Source organism: Prionailurus viverrinus, chromosome B1 (genome assembly GCF_022837055.1).
Source record: "Prionailurus viverrinus isolate Anna chromosome B1, UM_Priviv_1.0, whole genome shotgun sequence".
Classification (NCBI taxonomy): Eukaryota; Metazoa; Chordata; class Mammalia; order Carnivora; family Felidae; genus Prionailurus; species Prionailurus viverrinus.
The window spans coordinates 3,574,037-3,600,326 of record NC_062564.1 but is presented as its reverse complement, the minus strand read 5'-3'; positions in this window follow the sequence as shown (position 1 = coordinate 3,600,326).

The following is a 26,290-nucleotide window of genomic DNA, read 5'->3' as shown; positions in this document are numbered from 1 at the left end:
CTCAGGAGGATTAGAATACTGGTGAGCAAAATCTCCTCCCTTATCAAGGTGATGGACAGCTATAAAAAGAAACAGGAGGTCTAGGTGAATTTATGACAGTGGCAAAGAAATCCTGAGTAATGGAAGTAAATGAAGGGGGGATGGTATCAGTGTCCTTCCACGTCATTTGTGCACTAGATTCACATCCTCTCTTGCTTACACCATTCAGCAGCCCTTCTCCTCTTTCTAAACCATTAGTATTTGTGCCTGTCACCTGGGTCATTGTCTTCAACATCCAAGTAGGCTTTATCTCTCTCTCTTTCTCGATCCCATTAAAACAGTATCTCTTGATCCCATTTCCCTTGCCAGATAATGTCCCATTTTTTATATGCCTTTATAGCACAACTCTCCAAAGGAATTTTTTTTTCCAATGTTTATTTTGAGAGAGAGACACAGGGAGGGGCAAAGATAGAGGGAGACAGAGAATCCCAAAGAAGCTCCATGCTGTCAGCACAGAACCTGATGTGGAGCTCCAGCTCACAAACCGTGAGATCAAAGACTCAGATGACTAACCCACACAGGCGCCCCCTCCAGGAGCGTGTTCTGCATTTTCCAACTCCTCTTCCTGTGCTTTGAAAACCAGTCCACCAGGCACTCAACCTTGCCATGCGTCTCCAACTCTTCTCCTCCGAAGCATCGATTATCTCCACATTGTTCAATCCAAAGCTCATCATTCTTGACCTATCATCAGTAGCATTTGCAACAGGTGGTCACACCCTCTTCACTAGTTCTTCCTTTTGAGAACTCAGCCCTGAAGCTCACAACTAAGTCACTGGTCTTTGTAAACTCTCGGCTGTGGGCTTAATACTTTTCACCTCACATATATTACTTTTATTCCATGCTATATAATTTATTTGAAATATTTATTTTCCATCTTCTATTAGGAAAATGTCAGCTCCATGATGGCAAGGCTATTTTGTTCATGGGTATTTCTCAAGCATTAGTATGAGTGACTGATAAATAGCAGACGGTCAAATCAGTCTACATGGGAGGTAGGAGGAAAAATAAACTAGAGATCACTTATCAAAAAGAAATCCTTGACATCATGAGTAATGATCTTGGCCATTCAGGGTTATTGTCTCCTAGTCTGGGAGATTGTAAAGCAATGCAGTTGGATGAGCCTCAGAAACCTTGAGAAGTACCTCTTTCTGAAACTTGATCACATTCTATTGGTTCTACAAACCATGTAATTTTATAATTTTGAGTAAGCTAATAAAGTGTCAGCATGCTGTGCCTAACAATACAAAGAAATCAGCATTGTATTTTTTGCAGTGTAATAAATTATGCCTTTGTCTATGCCAACTGTAGTAGTGATCCCCATTTCACTCAATGAGCAAATAATTTGGTTACATTATAAAAAGAGTAATTGAATTTGTTTACTTCTTACTCATTTGCTCCTTTTCAGAGAAAAGACTTATTCTCATGTTTACATCTTTGTTGATATCTTCCCGGTCAAATATCAACTATTTTTTATTAATAAGCATAAGTAAAAACTATGAAATTCCCTTAATAAAACAAAAATTGGAAGTGAAGACCATGCTAATACTTTGGGAACATTTGAAACTTTCTTCAAAGGCTCATATGTTAAACTCCAAAACATTCTATCAATAATCCTTATAAAATTAAATTTTAGTGTGCATTGAAACTTTTGCTATAATTTTCCTTTTTGTTGTAATTGTTTTTCCCTTTGAATAACTTAATTTGCTTTAAAATTGCAGATAATAAATTAACTTAAAATCTTACATTTCCAGGGGTTTTAAATGCTAATATGGAAGAATATCCAAATAGCAAACCTTCAAAATTAGTTGGCACAACTTTTACTTGTATGCATTTTTATGTACAAATAAAGAAGGCATAATCACTGAACAGCACAATGTTATCAGTAGTTTTGCCTTTGTTTATCTGTCTTTTCTGTCTTCCTCCACTACAACTCTAACTCCCAAGGAGACTTCTAAGTTTATCAGCCAGATTATCAGGCTTTACAATATAGAATGGGGGGCGGGGGAGAGGGAGGGGGAGAGGGAGAGGGAGAGGGAGAGGGAGAGAGAGAGAGAGAGAGAGAGAGAGAGAGAGAGAGAGAGAGAGAGAGGATATACACAAGGATTGGGGAAAGAATTAAAAACTAAGAGAGACTCTAGAGAGGGAAACTAGGAGATATTAAGTGGTGCCATGACAGAGGTCAAAACTCAAGTGAAAAACTCAAGTCAAGTGACCTTGACTCAAGGTCAAAAGCGAAAAAGCAATTATATCAAAGTAACAAAAATAGTAAATTAATAAATTTTGATTCATTTACAAGATGAAAAATTACATAGATATTATAGTTTTTACAAAACATTTTTAATATGAGTGTTAAAAATGATATTCAATTAAAAAAATACAAATGGGCGGAGGCTCATTGACAACCAATGAGTCAATGAAGAAAATTAAAAGAAAACCAATACTTTGGGACAAATGAAAATGAAACTACAACATAACAAATTTTATTGAATTGAGCAGAAAATAGTTCTAAGAGGGATGCTCATAGTAATAAATGCCTACCTACCTCAACAAAGAAATATCTCAAACAAGAGGTGTTTACACCTCAAGGAATAAGGGAAAAAAAAAAATGAAGCCCAAGTTAGAAGGAAGGAAATAACAAAAATCAGCAGAAAAAAAATGGAGACTAAAATAGAAAAAAAAAAAATCAATGAAACTAAGAGCTGCTTATTTGAAAAGATAAAATTGGCCAAAGTTTAGCTAGACTCACGAGGAGAGACACAGAGAGAATTCAAGTGAAGTCAGAAATGGAAGAGGAGACACCACAATGGATACCACAGAAATACAAAACATTTTAAGAGGCTACTACAAACAATAATATACTAACAAATTGAACACCCAAAAGAAATGGATAAATCCCTAGAAACATTCAAATCTGCAACTAAATCATAAATAGAAAATGTGAACTGATTACTAAGAGATAGAATCACTAATCAAAATCCTCCCAACAAACAAGGACCAGACTGAGTCAGACGTGAGTTCTATGAAACATCCAAAGAATTAACACCAATCCTTCTCAAATTCTCCCCCCCAAAAAAATAGAAGGGAGAACAATTCTAAATTCTTTTCACAAGGCCTACCTTATTCTGACTCCAAAAGGAGACAAGGACATCACAAGCAAATTACAAACCAACATTCCTGTAAACATGATACAAAAATCCTCAACAAAACTTTAGCAAACCTAACTCAAGACTACATGGAAAGCATCACCATACCATGGTTAAGCAGGACTTATCCCAGTGATGCAGGAGTGGTTTAGCATCCACAAATCAAGCAAAGTGATACGGCACATTAACAAAATGAGTAAGAATTATATGATCACCTCAATAGATGCAGAAAAAAAATAAAAAAAACACAATGAGATACCACCTCACACCTATTGGAATGGCTAATATCAAAGAGACAGGAAATAACAAATGCTGATTAGTATTTGGAGAAAGGGGGGCCCTTAAGCATGGTTGGCTGACATATAAATTGGTGCAGTCACTAGTCACAATAGTATGGAGTTTCCTCCAAAAGTTAAAACTATGCCATGATCCAAAATTTCCATCTCTGGATATCCAAAGAAAACTAAATGCTAAGTTGAAAAGATACATGCATTCCCATGTTCATTGCAGCATTATCTACAATAGCAAAGATATGGAAACAACCTAAGTGTGCGTTGACCGGTGAATAGAGAAGAAATGGTATATATACCTAATGGAATATTATTAAGCCATAAAATGGAAACCTTGCTATTTGTAACAACACAGGTGAAACTTGAGGGCTTTATGCTAAGTGGAATAAGTCAAACAGTGAAAGACAAATGCAGATGATCTCACTTATATGTGGATCTAAAAACAAAAACCCCCATAGGTACAGGGAACAGATTGGTGGTTGGCAGATTGCCAGAGACGGAGGTTGAGGAATGGGTAAAACAAACGAAGAGGGTCTAAAGATACCAACTTCCACTTATTTAAAAAAATGTTTCATGGGGATATAATCTACAGCATGATATGTGTGGTCAATAATGCTGTATTGTATACTTGGAAGTTGCTAGAAGTAAATCTCAAAAGTTATCTTCACAAGAAAAAATTCTGTAACTATAGATGATGACGAACGTTAAGTAGATATATTTTGGTAATAATTTTGCAATATATACAAATATCAAATTGTGTTATATGTCAATTATACCTCAATTAGAAAGTGTCATATTCAATGAGAAAATACATCTATAAATCACATGCAGCTATACATGCATAAACTCACATATTTACAAGTCAACACACATATACAGAGAGAAATTGAAACATCCCAAGATAACAAGTAGTTATTTTCTCCTGTTAAAACTATATTTAAAAATTTTTAGTGTAATTTCTTTTTTCAAAATTTTGGTAACTGGTATGATTTTTAGTAAGAAAAAATTATAAAAGCTAGTGAATGTGGCCAAGTCTTCTATAATGCAAAAGTAGTAACAGATTTTTTTCATATTCTATACTAAAATCTTCCTTTACAATTTAAAGCCCAGGACACATACATATGTCATAGGTGTATATAAGTACACACACTTTTTCAGAAGAAAATGCAATTATACCCTAACCCTTAACTTGCTAAAGAATACAAAGGTGTATAGTATAAAGTTAAAAAATCAGGGGTGCCTGGGTGGCTCAGTCGGTTAAGCGTCCGACTTCAGCTCAGGTCATGATCTCACGGTCCGTGAGTTCGAGCCCCGCGTCAGGCTCTGTGCTGACAGCTCAGAGCCTGGAGCCTGTTTCAGATTCTGTGTCTCCCTCTCCCTGACCCTCCCCCATTCATGCTCTGTCTCTGTCTCAAAAATAAATAAACATTAAAAAAATTTTTTAAAAAATCAGATCTTGGAAATATTTTGTAGAGATATGTACTGGTTATGACATTGAAGAGTCTCATGTGCTGAGAAACTTATTTTCTAACTGCCATTTTGCCTTTGTAGGTGTTAATGAGTTTAACAGAAAAACTGATCAATCAAGTTCTAGTTGGTACAATGCCAGATGACTAAGTATGCTAATTCTTATGATAGTTTACTGCTTGAAACATGAACATAATTATCCTGATTTCATTTATCTTAACAGTCACTTACCAAATAACGGAACCATTTTCTGTCACCAGGATTTCATTCTAATGAATCATGCAGTATTAAGTGCTAGTGTACTAACTTTGAGTGAGATTGGACTTTCCATACAATTCTTACTTGTGGGGGTTCCTATTGCCTCCACTGACTTAGAGCCTGCATACGTTTATTATGGCACTTTGGGAATATGGTTTCATTTGCATTTTTATTTGCACCACTAAATTTGTACAGGTGAGCTAAATACTGGATCTCAGAGGCATATTTAGTAGTTTCATTACTGGTGTATCTCATCTGATCCTTTCTATTTTCTCTGGTATCTAGAGAAACATTCTCTAACTTTTACATCCCTTCCATCATCCTGCCATCAACAGGCTACCGTAGTAGCCCGGAGTTTGTAAGGAAGAGGAGTCCTGAAAGACTAGATGTAATTTAACCACACCACTGATTTCAAGATTTCCCAAATCATGTTGCATGGGGAGTACGGTCATTGTACTCTAACTTGCCATCTATCCCACGTCCTGTCTCTAAGATGGCCATTCCGACATCAGGAGAAGAAATTTCCAGGCTGATAAACTCAGGAATTCCTATTGGTTATTGAAATATAGGTGGAAAGGACAGAAGGTTTCCCGGCACCATATTTCAATGCCAATATCTGGTTCACCACGCGTCCTTTCCGTCTAGGTGGAAACTGAGCACTTGTCAGATATAGGCTGCAGACCAGAGTGAAGACAGCAGGGGACAATACCCAAGCTGGCCCATGGTGGCCAACCATCCCAGATAAACACTACTAGAAGTTGAAGGACATGTGTCACTGCCACATAGCCCAGCTCTACTGACAGTTATGAAGAATGAGATCGTATTAGGGAATCTACTTGCGTGGAGAAAAGTATGTGATAAAGGCATGGAAATGACCAGAAAAGTTTGAGAGCTTCGGTTTCCTGTGCTTTGCTTTGTGCAGGAACAATTTTAAAATGACCAGAAAAAAAAAAAAAAAAGCCCCTAATACCTGTCTCAAGGTTGTCTACGAGTAAAATGATGGGATTATATAAGCTTCATGAACAATGTGCTGAAACCGTACAGGAGGAGGTCATTGATTCAACCTAGGTAGTAGAGAAATTTTTCAAAAAAGGGGTAATAAGTAAGCTGGGTCTTTAATGTCAAGAAAATTTTTCTAATTAGGAAGCTGAGAAGGTCAGAGCAAATTAAACCAAAGAAAATTAGCAAAAGCTCATGTTTAAGACATTGTCTTGTATTTGAAGTAGCAAGTCCATGAATACATGATAGCAAGTCAGAGAACACCCTGCGCTTCCTTGTATGAAGACGTCCAGGTCCAGAAGTGGTAGGTGACTTGTCAAAGAGGACACCAGTGGCAAATTTCAGACACCACCTACACCTGACATCCTGGTCCTCTGTCAGATGTATCAATGAGCTTCCCAGTGAGGAAAGACAGAGACAGAAATAAGAGTGGGAACTAATGTGTGACAAGCCTGAATGGGACTTTAATCAATCTCTTAGAGTCTTCATGACCTGTGAGCATCTTGTGCGAGAATTCCTTCATAAAGACAGTGTTTAACATGGACTCTAAGGATACAAATGTTGAGAAAGACGGTACAGGGAAAATAACTCAGCATTTGTCCCAAGTTGAAATGAGAACTCAGGAGAAAATAGCTTATTCTTTTATAAAATATCTAGTCACCTTCATTAAATGAGAGGTTATCTGGTATAAAGCAGATTTCTTCAGTCTTGAAAAATGGTCAGCCTTTGGCTCGTAGCCAATCCACTAACGCTTAAATTACATTTTAAAACCTATTGACTTCTCTGTAAGAAATTGTTCTGCATTTGTGTTCATTCTTGGAGAAACGAGTGATTATATTTTAATACATACAACTGGTTAGTTGACCCTTGAACAACATGAGTTTGAACTGCTTGGGTCCCTTTTACAGATCTGTTGATGAATATAGCATGGTCCCTAACCCCCGTGTTGTTCAGGGTCAACTGCGCTTGCCTCTGGGCAGATGTAATTTATGACTGTCAAATTGCATTTTATAACTTAGTCAAATCACTTCAATCTTAGCTTTCTTTCATCAAAGATAGAAACTGAGGGTTTTGCCAATGGAGTGATTTTTTTTTAACACCCTAAATATCTCTATTCTCTAAACTCATAATTCAAAGTAAAAGTTAGGCAATGTTTTTCTCTAATATAGTCCACAGAATCAGGGTGGACTTTATCAAACCCTCAGGATTTCATGAATATGAATACAAACTTCAAAAGGTTCTTTTTCAGAAGAATGTTTAGAATATTTCATGCTTGACCTTGATTTTACAACAGTGATTTAAAATGCACTCTGTGTTATCGCTTACCTTTTTCATCAGCTTGATCTTTTGCTTTATTTCAGCAGAATATCAATACTAATTTATCTTTATATAATAATTCTAACCACTGGTAGGAATTGAAGTTCTACTTAATTATAAATAGACGTTTAGAGTATAGTGTTCAATATGCATAAATTAAAAGAATACTCAATTTTTTAGTTTTTGCTAAATGCTTATACATCTATTTTAAAAATTATCCATTTCTAGACCTTCAGTGTTGTCTTTATAGTCTTAATAGGGACTCGCTTGCTATACCCCAAATAGAATAGTTGATCAGTTAACATGATATCTTCAATACTACTTTGTATGTTATGATCCTGCACATATTAAGAGATTAAAATTATTGAAGCCATCTCCTTATGTTCTTGGGAAATCAGGTGACATCTGTGGCACATTTTATTTTCAGCAGAGCATTCCAGTAGGATCAGGTTCATTTTACTAGGTAAATTCAGAGTTTACAAATGGATTGGGAGGTCATCGGGGCCAGCTTAGGTAGAAGCAGCAGAAATAAGGACTACGTCAATCCCTTCTACTTAAAACCTCTGGAAATCACGAACCTTCCCCTTAAAGACATTATAATGGAACTTTTACTTGTGTGATTTAATAAATATCTACCTCCTATGTGCACACAATAGACTCTAAGTTCTATGGGTAGTGATCATAGCTGTCTTAACTCAAAGTCTTAGCACAGTGCTGGAAACAGCCTCTCGAAATACTTGCTGAAATCCTCAGCAAATGAGCAAAACACACCATTCAACTTCTTAAATATCAGTCATTCAGAGACACATTTGGATCTTCCTGCTTTTCCTTCAGCATCTATCCATGGTGTCCAACTTGTCTCCTATTTTTAGGATTCTTTTTCTCTATAACATTTTAGGTCCAGAAATAAGATTTTAAAAAACTATCTTTGGACATATCATGATTTATTTATAAGTTTGTAGTAAGAATTGTGGCCATAGATAAAGAAAGATCTGGCTTTTTTGTTTGGTTTCTGGGAGGTAATATTCATTATAGATAGAAGCAATCTCTTTGTTTTCGTGGGGCTGACCACACCTGACAATTTAAGGGTAGGGTCCCAGACATGCCAGAAAGACCAACATTGTGATACGCGGTGGGGACTTTGGGCCACATGCTATCAGCTGACCTGGAGACTGAGTTCAGTCATTTGGGCAATCAATCCTGCCTATGTAACAAAGCCCCACTGAAAATTCTGGATGGCGAATTTGGGCAAGCTTTACTGGTTGGCAGTAGGAGTGCACATTGTCATAAATCGGTTCTGGGAGTGTAATGCAACTTGACCCCCTGGAGAGGGGACAGGAAAAGCTTCATGTGGGTCTCTTGGTTGATTTTAATCTGAATTAAAATCCTAGAATACGTATTGAAATGCTCATTTGGCAAGTTGAGGGATTCAGCTAAGATTTTCACAAAGGAATGGCCACATCAGAACAATCATGTCTCCAGCTACTGGCTTTCTGTGCTCGCCAGCCCACTCGGGCATTAATTATCTGTTCTCAGAACTCTGTCCTCTGGAGAACTGTCAAGGAACACAATGGTCTTAAGAACTGTCCCACAACTAGTATAAAGTAGTTTAAATATTTATACTATGATATGAAAAATTGTCCAACTGAGTCAATGGATGTGTGTCACTAAAGCATTTAAAAATTTGAATGCAGGTGTTCATTTCAGGAGAAAATAGAATATACTTGCAAATTCTTTCAGGCAAAGCACCTTGTACATAAAATACTCTGGTGTTCTGGATTCACCAAGGATACCAGAAATAATTTTTCAAGTATGTTGTTAATGATGTGAAAGCCCTAAGTGATGATTAGCGTGAACGCTGGGTTATAGATCATGGGTGCAAATAAGAGAAACTGATTTTTATATTCCTTTCATTGTAATGACAATTCTGTAAAGTAGTTGTTTTTTACAAAAGGGGCATGAAATTAGATGAAATCAGGTGAGTGAAATCACCAAGCTTTGTAAGCTGGCCTAAGTGCAGCACTTTGTAATAGCAAAGTCCAAATTTGAACCCGGGCAGGATGAATGGAGAAAGCAGGCCCATGTCACACTGCAACAATTAACGCCTCTGATCAGCAGCTATGTATATGGCAAACCGCCCCACTCTACCACACGGCCGTTGGTTCCTTTAATATACTCTGCGCCTGTCCCTCAACGAGCAGTCAAGCATCTGTTCTGATTGCAGATCAGAATCCATCAATGACTGTTGGGAAGCCAGCGCTTTGGACTTCTCTGAGGGATGTGCCTTTAACCTGGGCATACCCCTTGGGGGGATTTTTGAAGTGAATCTTATCCAGGGATTACATGGGAATGGGTGAGAGGGGGCATTGGTTTCTAAAGCCAAGTGATCTCCTGCCCACCTCCCTGAACCTTGTCCCCTTGGGTATATCATAGCCCTCTTGTTACCTGGAGGAAGAAGGAATAGTTCTGTCTGCTGCAAGAAATTTACCAAAGGAAATCTCCCAATGGTTCCACTGGCCCATTCAATACCCTTTCTTCTTATCCTTCTAGGTGAATTTAATGACAAATTTCATCTAGGAGGCCACGTGTGTATAAATGTGTGGCTGAGCCTAAGGTCTGCAGTGGAAATTTCAGCACCCAGCATGTCTGCATTTCCAGGATTCCATGGCTCCTTGGAAGCCAATCTCTGCAGTATGCCTTCATAGCCTATTTAGGGATGCATGTGTTTATGTCAGTTCAGACATCATGAATCTGTACTATCATTCCATGTGCCTTTCCCCACTTGCTAAATCTAAGTTTCCTCCCCCCAAACACTCTAATTTCCCTGCTATGTAGTTTATCCAATGTTTTATGGCCTTGTACCTGTCCCATCAGAAGGGGGCTCTCCTCTTTTCTAAATTATGCCAGGTCACTGCCTTAACCTACCTAATACACCAGCTTCCACTCCCGAGACCATCATGACTCACTCTTGCCATTTAGACCAAATTAGACTCTCACGGGTATCATTCGCTCACTTAGGGGCCTCTACCAGCGGAGCTAACTTTGCTTCTCCCGGTATTTTCTTTTTATGAGTCACTTCCATTTTCCGCTAACATCCTCCCACTTGCCTTTCATTATCCTCTCCTGGAGTAATGGTCTCTTCTCCTAATTCAGATGTGGTCTTTCTCTAGAACCCAAAGGTCACCTTTCCTGGAGCTTACAACATTTTAGTACCCTAAATTCACCTTACTGTGAAGATTGTCAGCACCTGTATTTGCAGGGTATTCTATTAATTTAAAAATAAAATGTTTGAGAGAGAGCAATCACATGTGCACGCAAGTAGGGGAGGGGCAGAGGGGGAGGGGGAGAGAATTCCAAGCAGGCTCTGTGCTGTCAGAGACCAATGCGGGGCTCAAACTAAGAAACTTTTTGACATCATGACCTGAGCTGAAATCAAGAGTCAGATGCTTAACCAACTGAGCCAGTCAGGTGACCCTGCAGGGTATTTTTCTTAAGGATTTTGTTTATATATTGCCGTGCAACTGCTTGATTGTTCAATTAACTGAAACATCCAATATACTTTTTTGTACTGAAAGTACTTTTACACGCAGGGATTCACACGCTTTCCTAACAGCAGAGCGTGAGATGTAAGAGATTATTTATGTTTTACAAATAAAGAAGTTAAAGCCCAAAGAGATTAATCGCAACGGCATCAGTTATTTCAGTGGAAGAATCAGGATTAATGTTCAAAACTTTGGTCATGAATTTTATGCTTTTATTACTGTAAATTCTTTTGGAAGAATGCTCCAGGACTCTAACACCAAACCTTGTGAACATATTTCATGTTGTGGCACTACAAACCACATGTGTTTTCTCGCGCTCTCTCTCACACACACCTATATCCTGAATAATTAAATAATGTGCATAGTCTCTGATTAAGAAATCTCTTTCATCTAAAATGTTAAAGATCCACCCAGAATTTTCTACCAGTTTTTTCCATTTAAAAATCCCATAATGTCTCCATTTTTCATGCAGAGTGCTCAAAATTTAAGCACCTGAAGAAAGCATCGATTCAATCGGATAGTTTAATTTTCACCATTGCTTTTAAAGAGTAGTGTAAGAACAGGGAAATTGACGTATGTCCTTTCAAACGTTATGGAAAAATGGTCTCCAGAGTCTCCGAGGTTTGATTTCATTCTTTTGTGTAGCTACATTCTAGGCAGGTCATGAATGCATAGGGAGACAAGAAAAACAGGTTTCCAAGTCTTAGAATTACTCTGTGAAAGTAAATGTGAAAATGGCTCAAATATATTTTTTTTCTGAAGTTAAATTCATGCCATTTCCCACTTCATTTTAAAGCTCTTGATTTTTTTCCTTTTATTTGATCAGCTTCATATGGATCACCTTTTATATTTCAGGAGATCTGCTAAAAGTTAAAAAATAATAATACAATGACGACTCGGGCTTTCCTTGTCCACAAGGCCTCATAATTTTCTCTGTTGTGATCAAGGTTTGGGGCAATCAGAATTTACTAATTCAGATATGTGTTAAGTTCTTCCTCTGAGAATGTGTGTTGGATAAAGACAGGGCATTGATAAGTATAGAAGAGGCTGATTTATCCATTTCCATAGGAAAAGGCAGGAGACAAAGTTAGGAGAGAAAGCGGGGAGGAAGGGAAGAAAGAGAGGCACTTCTGGGCAGTGGAGGGTCCCGTCTCTTTGGGATAGGAGCATTATAACTAAAGTTCATCTCCCTCCCTCAAAGATAAGTGTGGGCAATGTGGTCATGCAGGTGTTAGTATAGCTCAAAGTCTATAAAGTTACTAAGAAGTTATCCCAAAAGTTATACTAGCGTTGGTCAGGTTAAAGCTAATGGCATGGCTGACTGAGTATACTTAGGACAAGCCAACTATCACGTTGGGACTTCTGACTGAACAAGAAGCTTTTGTCTCTAGTTGGACAGCCCAGTTTGCGAGTATGACATCGCCCACTTTAGTGTGGTCCCCTGGGTGCTGGCTATTTCTCTCCTTTCCCAAGTCAGACATGCTCCGGGTCTACTTGTCGGCACATCCAAAGCATATTGCTTTGGTCAATGTGATTAAATAATATTTCTACCCCATACTTCAGCCCTTTAACCCAGTCAATGTTTAGGCTTAGATGCAGAACTCTCGGTCAATAGCACTGGTGCCTCGAGAACCCATTTGGGGAAAAGACAAAAATCATTCATCCACAAATCAGGGTGGTAGTAACTCCTCTCATGTGGATTTCACAGCATCTAAGCTGATTTTGCTGATCTAAACCTGGGTGTACAGATGAAAGAGACACGTTTCTGGACCCCATGCCGGGTGCTGGGCCAGTTCTGTGCAGAGCTAGACAAGAAGGGCTAACACACACAATCATAGGTGCTGACAGATCTGAGAGGGAGCTGCAAAACCAGAGGAGGGAGTCTACAGTAACGCAAAAGACAGTGGAGAACAGGACAGTGGAAGCACAGTAATCAAGAAACAGAAGTATTTAGATGCCACTATCAACATGATAATGACATCATCCCTTCATTTATTTCTTTACCTCATAACAAAACACAGCATCTACTACATACACTAGGTCCTGTTCTAGGTTCTACGGAGCAGTAAATGAGACAGTCTGCATTCAGGGCTTCTATGCTGACACACGGATTCTGCTCACTAGGTTTCCCTCAAATTCTCTAAGTTTTTTATTTTATTTTAATATATAACTACCCTTTTATTAGTGAATTTGAACGAGGAACATTTATTGTAGAAAAATCAAGTTGTAAATAGTATTTACAAGTAACCTCAAAACAAGATTAATTCAGGTTTCCCTCATATCTGGAAGCGTAATTAAAATGATAAAATGGAGAGAAATTTTATAATCATCTCTCGCCACATTAGTCAGACAAATTTCCCCCAAATAACCTAGCAGTACTTTTGAAAAACAAGAAACCATTTAAAAAAATTCATGAGCTTTCTTCCAAGGAAGGATTAAACTATTCCATATATGTTTATGAATACACCAAAGATACATTAAGAAGTTGCTTCGTAACTGCATCAATTTGAGCCTCGCTAAGTCTTTATTCCTCATTCAAATCTTTAGCCCCAGTTTTGAACATCATTTGTAAGTACCTACAAACATATTCTTTATGAGTACATTTTAAAAGGGAACAGTTAAAAAAGACTAGCTGAGCCCGAGGGGATTGGCATTCCTGTCCTTTTAATGGAATACAAAACTTCCCACATATTTCACTTTACCATTGCTTAGCTCAGGTTTTTTTTTTCTTTTGAGAGAAACATTTTCAATTTAACTGATTTAATTTTGTGTGCACACACACATACATGGGATGTTAACATTTTGAGTGTAGTGTGATGGGGAACACCCTCCAAGGAGTACACTTCAGTCTGCAAACGGCCCCCTTAGTCCTGGGGAGCAGGGGGTAGAGGGGCAGGAGCCACTGAAAAATACCGTGTAGTCTGTGCTGTCCACGCCTCCACCTTGAAGTCAGGATTTGGAAACGGATGCAAGGAAAATCGAGTAGAAAAGTTCTTCTCAAAGCCATTCTGTCAGAATGGTTCTCGCACCGTGAAGCCTCAAGGAACCCTCTGATGGTACAAATGTATCCAAAGTGAAGATTCCTGACTCTGATTATGGCTCCACATCCAGAAGGATGTGGTCTGTTTAATATTACGAATGGCCCCTCGTTACTAACCTATCGATTCGTCTTTAAGCAGTTATTCCAATTTGGTTTTGAGAAATTAAAATTTCTGTGGCACCAGACACATTTTTGAGGACTCTAATTCTGAATTTCGCTGCCAACTGTCGCTCTTGTGCAATACACGGCAAGGTTATGTTCCCATGGGACACATGCACGCATAGAGATGTAGCCGGCCAGACTCTTGAATTGTTCCTGTTAAGATGTTGACATAGACGTGCTCTTTTACTGTCCTTTTACCGACCACTTTTTTCTAGTAAGTTATGGCAACCATTTTTTTTTTATTTTTTCTTTTTTTTTTTCCTATTAAATAGTGAGGATGGGCAAGACAGCTGGTGGGTGTTCTGTCTTGACAGTGAATATATGGATGAAAGAGGAAATCAATAGCTAGCTACCTAACTTGAGGACCAATGCCATATGGTTAAAAGCTACAAGTCGTGTCTTGAATAGAAGGGGAAATGGGATCAGTCTAATAACTACCACAGAGGGTAGGTTTACATTTTACAGAATGGACTGAAACTGTAAGATTTGTTAGAACAAAGATCCAGTATACAAGTTCCCTTCATTCCTGTCTTTCAAGGCTCTCATTCAAGAGTGGTTTACCTGTGTGTGTTCCTGGGCAGTGGTGTAATTAACCAAGCGACAGCAACAAGCTGAAGATGGCAGAACAGACAGCGTTTTAATGTGTCCGAGGGAACGTGGGGCTGGCGAGCTACCTCTAGTGAGGTGCATAGGTACCTGAGACCCACACAGAGTCCTTTGCATGCATGATCCTAATCTTTACAGAGACCCGGGGCAAATGCCATATTTACCTCAGTTATTCCAGTTGCTTATCTAGACCAGGTGGCAAGGAGCCCTCCTCCACCAAGGCCCAGGAAGCAGCCTGCGTCTGTGGAACGGGACCCAACTCCACCAGAGTTCAGGTCTCCATCTCCAGAACTGAACACTGGACACCTGACCCCATCTCCCAGAAGTCATCCCCCAAACTCCCTGCACCCGCTCATTTTTCTGCCTAGAGACTGTTGGGTCCACCTGTTCGTGCCCTTGGTGGCTGTTTATGTCACCGCAGGACACGCACATTGCCCCCTCCCCAGGCCGTCTGACACTTGGCAATGCACACCTTTCTGCCTGTATCAGTCGGTAGACTGAGTCTCTTACATGCGCATCACGTCTTACTGCGTTTTCGCTTGGCAAAGGCAGGATGCTGGTGTTTGCCTAGTTCGCACCTGCCTTAGTGCACCTGAGTAGCGAACCCCAAGCCAGGACGAGGGGTCTCCAGGTCACTTCAGGGCCATTCTTCTGACGCGCACCCTTCCCTCTGCCCTGTAGTCCTACCGTCTTTCCCAAGTGCAGGTTACTCCCCCTCCTTGGGAGGTTACCTGTGCCTTTCTATCCTCGTTGCATCTTAAATACTACATATGCAGGGCCACGGGGCACCGTTCACACTTCCCACCAAACCAGGGGGATCGAGGGGCAGCTATGGGTGCCATCCTCATCTTTGTGCACCAGGCACAAAGACCACGTGCAAGCCACCAACTATTCCCAAATGCTTGCCTCCAGCCTGAACCGCACTCATGAAATAGGGGTTCACCTTCCCAATGGCCTAAGACACTTCATAGGTGTCTTAAGTTTGAATGGGGAGCTCAAACTTTCTGTAACAACAAGTTCCTAATGTTTCTCTCCAAACGCATAGTCCTATGAACTCTCCCCAGCCCATTAACACAGTCCCCTTCTTCCTATTGCTAGAGCAAGGAGCCCGAGATCCATTCTGGATCTTTCTCATTTTCTCACAATCCACATCCAATCCACCCGCAACTCCTGTCTCTTCTCCCTCACTGTGCACGCAGAATCTGAGCATTCTCTGCACTCTCTGTGTGGGTCCACGCTCCCATCCCCCCTAGCCAGTTATTATGACCACCTCCAAATTAGGGTCCTCGTTCATATCCATGCGACTCCCGCCACCTTCTACCAACACCGCCATGCTGACCCTGTTCCAAGGAACATCAGGTCGTGTCTCCTTGTGTCCAGAGCCTCCCAGTGACCTTCCATCGCTCTCCAAGTAAAAATATGGACCATGACCTGATGGGACCCTGTGTGACCAGTCACCCCAGGCCACTTTAGGAGAGCAGCTCAGTGTCCTCACCAGCCCCCTGGCTCCAGCCACACTCACCCAACGCAGGCAGCGGGCAAGTCCCACCTCCAGGCTTGTGTGCCTACTCTTCCCTGTGTCTGCAGGGAAGTCCCCCAACAGCTCTGGGACTCGCACCATCACACTCCAAGTCTTCAGTCAGCTGTCACTTTGTCAAATGGCAACGCACCCTGCCCCACTGCACTGGTTTTCCACCTTATAACTACCTTACAGTCCAGAGCACAGACGGATCTAGTAAGGCAGGCTCCTACCTACTGTGCCAGTAACTTGTTTTCTTTATTCCTTTTCTCCGGTCCTGTTGTCAGTTCCTAGAACGAGTCTCACCACTGCTTTAACTTGCACTTCCTTCCGCTGCTAGGAAGGTTGAAGGTCTTTCATATGTTTAACTACCATCGATACTTTTCTTTCTAGGAATGCCTGATTTTACATTGCTGCTCACTCATAAATCAGATACAAATTTCTGTCAGAGGCGCACCTGGGTGGCTCAGTCGGTTAAGTGTCCGACTTCAGCTCAGGCCATGATCTCACGGTTCAGGAGTTCGAGCCCCGTGTCGGGCTTTGTGCTGACAGCTCAGAGCCAGGAGCCTGCTTCAGATTCTGTGTCTCCCTCTCTCTCTGCCCCTCCCCCCACTCATGCTCTCTCTCAAAAATAAACAAACATGAAAAGATATTAAAAAAAACATTATAAGTGGGGAGAATGGAAATTTGCCAGATTCCTTTATGAACTGCCAGCTTATCTTACTTACATTTTTAAAATTAGTTTCATGAATTTGTTATCTCTTACCTTCAGTTTTGTTCAATTAAGTAAACTCGCTGATACAATTCTGTATTAGTGCTTGAAGGGAACCGAAGTCCATCACCTTGTTTAAGGCTCCCAAGGGTAACACAAGCAAAAGAACAGGGTGATCATAAAAGGTCATCCAGATATTATAAAATTATAAAACTTATGTGTAACTAATGGGAAAAGTATACAGCGGTACATAGAAGGAAAAGTGGAGGTCTCTGTACCTTCACTGTAAGCATACTCCCCAGATATACTAACCTTGGACAGTTGTGGGCTTTCTAGGTAACATCCCCTTTATAAGAAGGTCTTCTGAAAAAATACAACTGCATTTTCCCACAATTTGAATCTCCTTTAAAGACTCTTTTCCAGAAGGTCCAGAAAAATTTGTCATACACAATTCTCTCAAGCAATATAGGACAGTAGCAATAAATTTCATCAACTTCCTACGTATCCATCTTTCCATGTTTGTATGTCCTCATGTTTTCTTGGCCCTGTAGCAACCCATAGTGTATATACAGACTAACCAACCCCTCACCAATACGTCTTTTTCCCCAACTATGCATATACCACTATAGTGAACATTCATACACGTCTGTCTTTGCCCGTTGGCGAGTATTTCTTGAATTCCTAGAGTTGTAATTACTGGCTTAATGCCTATGGAAAACTTGGACTTTCACAAGTCCTGCCAAACTGCCTACAGAAAGTCCATCAATTTGTTACCAACAACCAGTAAGAGTGTTTCTTTAAACTTAATCCAACATGTATATAAAAATTATATATTAAATTTTAAATTCAGTTAAAGTAAAAAAATGGATTTGTAAAATTATAAGTATTTCATTTGTAAGACTCATAGTTACATTTGTTATCTGAATATTAGAAAAACATTAATATTTAACTTACAAGTTATTTGTCCTTCTCTGTTCATATACTATCCCTGTTATTTGACCATACGTTTACACATTACTCAAATACTATAGAATTGCATTCTTTTTGTGAAACATTAATAAGAAAAAAACATCACCAATATGATCACTCCCATTCTTCCTAGACTTTTATCAACAGAGTTTGACATTCTGTTTCTTAGGGTTTTGTTTAATGTTTTTATAAAACTTTACATGGCCCTGTAACATGCAAAATATGGCTTTACATTTTTCAAATGATTTTTTAAACAGATCATGATTTTTTTTCCATTCGAAAGCATACAGATCTCGATGTTTCTTTGTACTAATGTGTAGCATTCCATGAGATGGATGTATTAGAGCTTCTTTAACAATAATCCTATTAGTAGACATTTAGAATGTTCTAAATTATTATAGCAAATAATGCTTCACTGAGCATCCTTGTATCTGCTTTTGATGAAAATAGGCAAATGTTTTTCTAGAATGAATACCAAGTAACCTAATGAATAGGGAACAAGTCTCTTTAGCACCTAATAACAAAATTACCTTCCAAGCAACTGCACTAGTTTAAACCCCTACTGATGTCTCAAAATTTTACCTTCCAGTTCATACCAAATGTTACTCCTTTTCCAGAAATAAGGAGTCAAAAAGTTTCATAATTAAGTTGCATTTCCTGCAATTACTAATGAGGTTGAATATCTTTTTGAGATGTTTAACCACCGTTTAGATCTCCCTTGCTGTGAGGGCCTGACTTTCTTAGTCTCTTAGATTATTGATTTGTAAAAACTCTTTATATATAGGGAATATCAAGCTTCAAATAATATCACGTATGATGCTCCTATATTTCTCACTTTTTAATTTATCTCAAGTTTTTTTTTTCATATGGAGGTCAATCATTTTCTGTGGGCAAAATTATTTTCATGTAATTGCTTCCCAAACCCACACTTTAGTATCTGAGAAGTTTGTCCAATTGTAGATGGCATGTAGATTAAATATAAAGATGATGTGAAGTTTGAAGATTCGGGTGAGGCTTTTACAAGTAATTGTGAGCCATTAATTCCTTTCTCAAGGTAAACAGCACTATTCATTTGGAAATAAAGAGGAAATAAATTGGTTTGTAATTCTGAGATCATCTATTCTAGCCTGCCTTTTTTTTTTTTTTAAGTAAAAACAGTACAGCTGTGAACTGAATATGTTGTGCCTCAGGTCACTTGGTAACTGCTTTTGTGTTCATTTTAAATTCTGCCAGCATTCCCTCCCGTGGAAGCCAGACGCTGTGCTGGCAAGATGTTTCTGCTTCAGTTACCCCCTACTCTATACCTCATAGCCTCCCTGAATTGCTAGTTAACAAGCATTATCCCAATCCCATTTTGCAAATGAAAAAGCTTTGGAAAAGGACGGGTAAAATGTGCCTTAACTAGGTAATACCCTGCCAGGTCACTTAGATGATGGCCCTCAAGAATTGAGGTTTTCTGTTTCAGAGTTTCCTGATGGGCTCTGGTGAAAAGTCATTTTATAATTCAGTTTTCTCCATCTATTCATTTATTCTTCATTTACTCATGTTTATTCCCCAGCTCTTCAAGCCTTTAGACCTGCTTACTCTGTAGAAGGCCTTTTTTCTCACAGCATTATAGATACAGAAAACACATGCGCACACAAACACACGCAAACACACACATACACACACACACACACACACACACAAAGACACCTGTCTCAATCATAGGAGCTCCCCTGCATGGGTGTAGGAGAAAGAAATGACTAATGGTTGTCTGGTTACTTTCCAGGGATTGGCAGTCTGTCAGGGCTGGAGTCTACCTTCATAGGTTCTTAACGTTAGGAAGACAGACATATTCATTTGAATCAGATTGACTAAGGGCAAGGGGTTACCAGTCACTTTTTTCCATCTTATTTTTGAGAGGGAGAGCGAGCAAGCAGGCGGTGGAGGGACAGAGAGGCAAGGAGACACAGAATCCGAAGCAGGGCTGTCAGCACAGAGCCCAACGCAGGGCTCGAACTCACGAACTGTGAGATCATGACCTGAGCCGAAGTCAGATGCTTAACCGACTGAGCCACCCGGGTGCCCCAAGAGGTTACCAGTCTTGAAAACAAATAGATCTGAGTGGGGATTCTGGTAAGAGAAAAGCAATGCTCTCCAGGACTATGTTGGTCTACTAGGTGTGTTCTGAGACACCATGTGGCTGAGGCAATTCTCCCTTGGTTTGGCACCTAGTTTTAATAAGCATTCTGCACCTAATTCCATTATATGTATGGGGCGGGGGTCCCCACAGCAATTCTCTGAACGTTGGCTTGGTATTCTATAGGTTAACTCAATTCTGATGCTATCTATGTGAAGATAGCATCAGATCTCACAGTTGAAGGGCTCAGTCCTGTAAGACTGCCCGCCATTCCAGAGACTAATCACAAGTCCAAGGGGACATCTGCACTTCTGGATCAACTAATTATAAATCAGAGGTTCCCATGCCTTTGAGTTCAATTAACTTGCTTTTCTAGCTAGCAGAACTCAGAGAAACATTTTATGAACTAGATCACTGGATTATTACAAAAAGGACAAATCCAAACGCCAGATGAAGAGATGCATAGGACAGGAAGTGGGGAAAGGGCACAGAGCTCCCATGCCCTGTGTTACTTTCCTTGATTATCCAGGTACTCACCAACCTGGAAGTTCTCCAAACTCACACTTTCAGAAGGCTCTGCGTTATGGAGGCATGACTGATTAGATCATTGGCTTTTTTTTTTTTTTTTTTTTTTTTTTTTATTCAACCTCCAGCCCCTCTCCCCTCCCCATAGTTAGGGGCGGGGCTGAAAGTTACAACTTTCTAATCACGTGGCTGGTTCTCCTGGCAACAAGCCCTCACTCTCAGTTGGTGTCAAAGTGTCACCTCATTCATGTAACAAAGCACACCTTGCTCTCTCTCAAAACTTAATTCCACAGGTTTTGGGAGCCTGGAACTAAGAAATCCTGGATAAAGACCAAATACAGATGAGGAGTAGCTTTTGGTAATCTAAATGACCAAATACATATTTCTTATAAACCACAATATTGCACTTTCCCACATCTCCCTGCAGCTGAGGGGGTCTCCCTGTAGGGTCCTATTGCCAAGCCCCGAAGTGTCTTCTCTCAGCAGCATTCACCCCTGTCCACAGGGTGGTGCTGTCTGCCACCCCTCCATCCCATGAACTAGCCAGTGTCCATGGCCATGGAGATCACCCTCAAGGTCTTGCCATTTTGAAAGGGAAGGAGAGTATGCTTACTGTATAACTACAAGATTCAAGACCAGGCCTCTACCTGGGCCAGAGAAGTCCTAGATGATAGAATCACAGGCTTACCAACTTTGAACAGAAGTAGAGCCTAGAGCAATTATACCTCCAGGGAACCGTGTGAAGACACAGCTTCAAGTAGTTCCTGTAGCCATCATAGGTGTTACCCCGGACCAAGCAGAGTCAGAGACCAGAGAGCTCAGATTTTTTTGCAGTCTCCTATAGACTTTTTACTAGGTTACACTGGACCACATGTCCTAAGCTTTCACAGAGTATCAGCAGCACCTTATGACACATTGCCATATCTACTCCAGGGGTGTTAGAGACATCATTCAACATATTCACTCCCACGTGTGCAAAATTTTTTTTAGCTTAGTTCAGAAAAATTAGACTTCCAAAGGGAACTTCCATGCTTCTCCCTATGGAAAATGAACCCCGCAATCCCTTTAATACAACAAATGTTATGGAGCCCCTACTCTGTGCCAGGCATGGCCACATACAACAAGAGGAAATGCCACAAGGTGCCTGTGAAGACTAGATTTTGCTGAGAGACGCTGACCAAAGTAAATGAGCAAGGAAACACATCGAAGACAGGGCAGAGTTCAGAGAATACAATTAAGGGAATAGGGTGCCATGATAGAGCCTGATGTGGGCAGCCGGTGATATAGACAGGACTTGGGGAAGGCCAGCCAGGGAGGTGAGGTCTAGTGGAGAGCCACCAGAAGCAGCCAGCAAGGGCAAGAGCTGAGCTTCAGAGCATCACAAGGGGAAGCACAGATGCAAAGGCATCAAGGCAGGTAGGAGCTGTGAACACTGGACAAGCAGAGAGAGGAGGACAGGAAAGTTAGTAGGTATCACATCCCACAGTGACTTCAAGACCACAGTGAGGTGTTTGGAAATTATTCTAAGTTAATGTCAAGCACTGGAAAGGACCTTAGGGGAGGAGGGAAGCAATGAAGCCATTTGGGAGGACCCTAGGTTGGCCTACGTGGTTTCAAATAGGAAGACAGTTGTGCAGAAAGAGGAAATCTTTGTGCTGCATCCAGCACCCCAAACTCAATGGATTTATAGATATATTGAGTGAAGCATTGTGAGAGATTGAGGGCAATGGATGAATTTTTTGTTTTCAGAAGATTAACGGTGTGTAAAGTTTTGGGGTTGGAAGAAGCCATCGGGAGGCAGTGAGAGAAAGCAGAAGAGCAGGTGGAAAAGCTAGACAGGAGGCTCCCTGGCATGAGGGGGTAGAACACAGGAGAAACAGCAGGTGTGTAAGGGAGAAACCCAGGAGAAGTGGACCACAGAAGAGTATTTTGGAAGAGGATTAGCCCAATTAGGAGAGAGACTGGCAAGAAGGGGAGGGCTGCACACAGAGGCTGGTGAGGGCAATTCCAGCCACAGTCCCGGGACAGGAGCCTGGTGACCTGGAGGAAGGAGTGAATAGGGATTAACAAGGAGAAGACAACATCTAGAGAAGTCTTCACACTGCATTAAATGGGGGAGGAAAACAAGGTGACAGCTTGAGGGCATGTGGCATCCAAGCAAGGATCATCCGTAGGGACCACTGCAGTGTGTCCCAGCGTTTTTCAGAAGGATCATGAGAATGACCATGCTTCTCCTTGTGAATGAGTAAATGGGAACTTAGAGGCAACAGTGTGAGGGTCAAATGTCATAGTTACTCCTCAACTATACTTCTACTTTTGTATCCTTTGATCTTGCGTTTCAAGTTTACATTTGGTATTTACTTACACAGGCATTTTCTACACATTCACTTCATTCCTTTCAAACGGTTTTAGCAGTGCTAATAAGAAATTAACCACTGGAAAACCTGTGACAGATGCCTTGAGCCATGAGGGCTATAGATATTTGAAGGAAGGGAAGGGGATAGCTCCATCCAAATCCCACGTGTCATGTCATGTGAGCCACACTTATTTTTATTTATTATTTTTGAGAGACAGAGGCAGGCAGGCAGAGAGAAGATCCCAAGCACATTCCATGCTGACAGCAATGAGCCCAATGTGGGTCTTGAACTCACAAACTCTAAGACCAAGACCTGAGCTGAAGTTGGACGTTTAACTGACTGAGCCACCAAGGTGCCCCTATATGTCTGTGTATGCTTTTTTTAAGGAGTTGTTAGAAGCGTAACAAATAATTCGTAACTCTTAACACAGCTACTAACTAATAGTACACTTTTAGGTGAAATGTAAGCATTTTAAGAAGTAAAATAGAATTGTTTTACTTCAAACCACAAACCACACCAACTTCCGAGTCTTTGACGGGGTTCTCAGCCTCATGTAACTCAACTCTCCCATGAAGGGAGCTATTTAATCCCTGCTTTATTCATCCTCTGTCCTTCATGATAGGAAGGAAAGGGACATTTTGAGAAAGGAACTGGGCACTCGGCTCAGGTCTTTCCCTGAAGCTTTGGAACCTGACTAACTACTGCGAGTGTATGTTCTGGCATGCTCTTTGTTGTACGACCAAGGGGTTCTTCCCTGTGTTATGGGTCCTGAAGGTGTCCAGCTAGGTCAGAGATGGCAGAGGAATGTGCCATGGTGCTGTGATAGACTTGGCTGCTGACCCAACCCAAGTCCACTTACAAGTATCAATGGTGGTAATATTAAAGTGAGTTATATAGTGGACCCTGGGTCTCTTTTTCTATTTGGTTCTAATCGAAGTAGAGAAGTCACAGAATTTACTTAGAGATGCCCTCGTGCCTCAGTACTCCCCATTTTTGGTGCAGCCCAGAGGTATAAAGTGAGTTACTCTTGGATTGAAGACCAGAATCCAAGACTCAGTCTTGCTCGCACTCTTTTTAAATGTGAAACAGTACAAGTTTTCTGTTCCAGTTAATATGCTGTTTACAGTAAAGCTTCTGTTTTCTCTCGTTTATGACTCTAAGCACATAGCTTGTATATTTTGTGTAATTCATGTCTAATAATGTAAAGAATTAGCAACTCTATTAATAACTCAGTTTTATACTTAGATTATGTTAATACTATCAAGTGTATAATCATATAAATATTGCAACTTTAATAACCATGAACAAAAACATTGATAAGGAAAATATTTTATATATCCAGGACAGAATCTAAAGTTTATATTGGGACTACATCAAAATAAAAAGCTTCTGTAACACTAAGGAAACAATCGACAAAACTAAAAGGCAACCTACTGAATGCAAGAAGGTATGTGCAAATGACATTTTCATTAAAGAATTAGTATCCAAAATGCATAAAAAACTTCTAAAACTCCATGCCACAAAAACCTACATGATACAATTAAAAATGGGCAAAAGACATGAACAGACATTTCTCCAAAGACGATCTATAGAGAGCCAACAGACACACAAAAAGATGCTCATCATCACTTAACATCAGGGAAGTTGATTTGATACAAATCAAAACTACAAACAGGTATCACCTCACATCTGTTAGTGTGACTAAAATCAACAACACAAGAAACAACATACATCAGCAAGGATGTGAAGAACGAATACTCATGCTCTGTTGCTGAGAATGCATGGTGGTACAGCTACTCTGGAAAACAATATGGAATTTCCTCAAAAAGTTAAAGATAGATCTACCCTATGATCCAGCAATTCCACTATTAGGTATTTCCCCAAAGGTTACAAAAATACAAATTCAGGGGCGCCTGGCTGGCTCAGTCGGTCGAGTGTCCAACTTCCTTCAGCTCAGGTCATGATCTCACGATCTGTGAATTCGAGCCCCGTGTCGGGCTCTGTGCTGACAGCTAGAGCCTGGAGCCTGCTTCAGATTCTGTGTCTCCCTCTCTCTCTGCCCCCCTCCCACTCATGCTCTGTCTCTGCCAAAAATAAACATACATTTAAAAAATTAAAAAAAAAATACAAATTCAAAAGAATGCATTCACCCCTATGTTTATAGCAGCATTATTTATAATAGCTAAGATATCAAAGCAGCTCAAGTGTTCATCGATTGATGAATGGATAAGACAAAGTGCCACCCCCCCACACACAGGAGTGTTCAGCCATAACAAAGAATGAAATCTTGCCATTTGCAATAACATGGTTGGAGCTAGAGTGTATTATGCTAAGCAAAATAATTCAGTCAGAGAAAGACAAATACCATAGAATTTCACTCATATGTGGAATTTAAGAAACAAAATAGATGAGCAAAGGGAGTAAAAGTGACAAATGAAGAAACAGATTCTTAAATATGGAGAACTGATGGTTACCAGAGGGAAGTTACGGGGTGCACTTGTTGGGGCACCTGGGTGGCTCAGTTGGTTGAGAATCCAACTTTGGCTCAGGTCATGGTCTCCCAGTTTGTGGGTTCGAGCCCCGCGTTGGACTCTGTGCCAGCTTGGAGCCTGGAGCCTGATTCAGATTCTATGTCTCCTTATCTCCCTGCTCCTCCCCTGTTCATACTGTTTCTCTCTCAAAAATAAGCAAGCATTAAAAAAATTTTTTTTTAAAGGAGTGCACTTGTGATGAGCACTGGGTGATGTACAGGAGTGTTGAATTACTATTGTAAATACGAAATTAATATAACACTGTATTATAGGAAATTAAAGAATTTTAAAGTTTAAACTAAATTATGGCTCATAAGTCTTCAACTTAAGCAAATATACATGATAAATCATAATATGTTATTAGATGGTTAGCATAAAAAGTAATTCATTCTGGGTAGTTATGTAATAACCTTTTTTTTTTTTTTTGTCATGTTTTGCCTACATGCCCACACTCCCTTGGTCTCCAGACCTTCTTTGCTTGGGAGACTCAAATAGAGCATTCCATATTGGGTAGTTCAAAGACAAAACAAATATCAGGTAATGCAAATGGAGGTCATTTCTTAGATTATACAGTTTCCAGGGATGAGATTAAAAGGAGCTTGATCTGTCTCCTGAGGTAACGATATACTATCTGCTGTTCTGAAAACGCCCTGCGTCTGTAAGTTCTTCATCTGAGAAGAGGAATCCTTGAG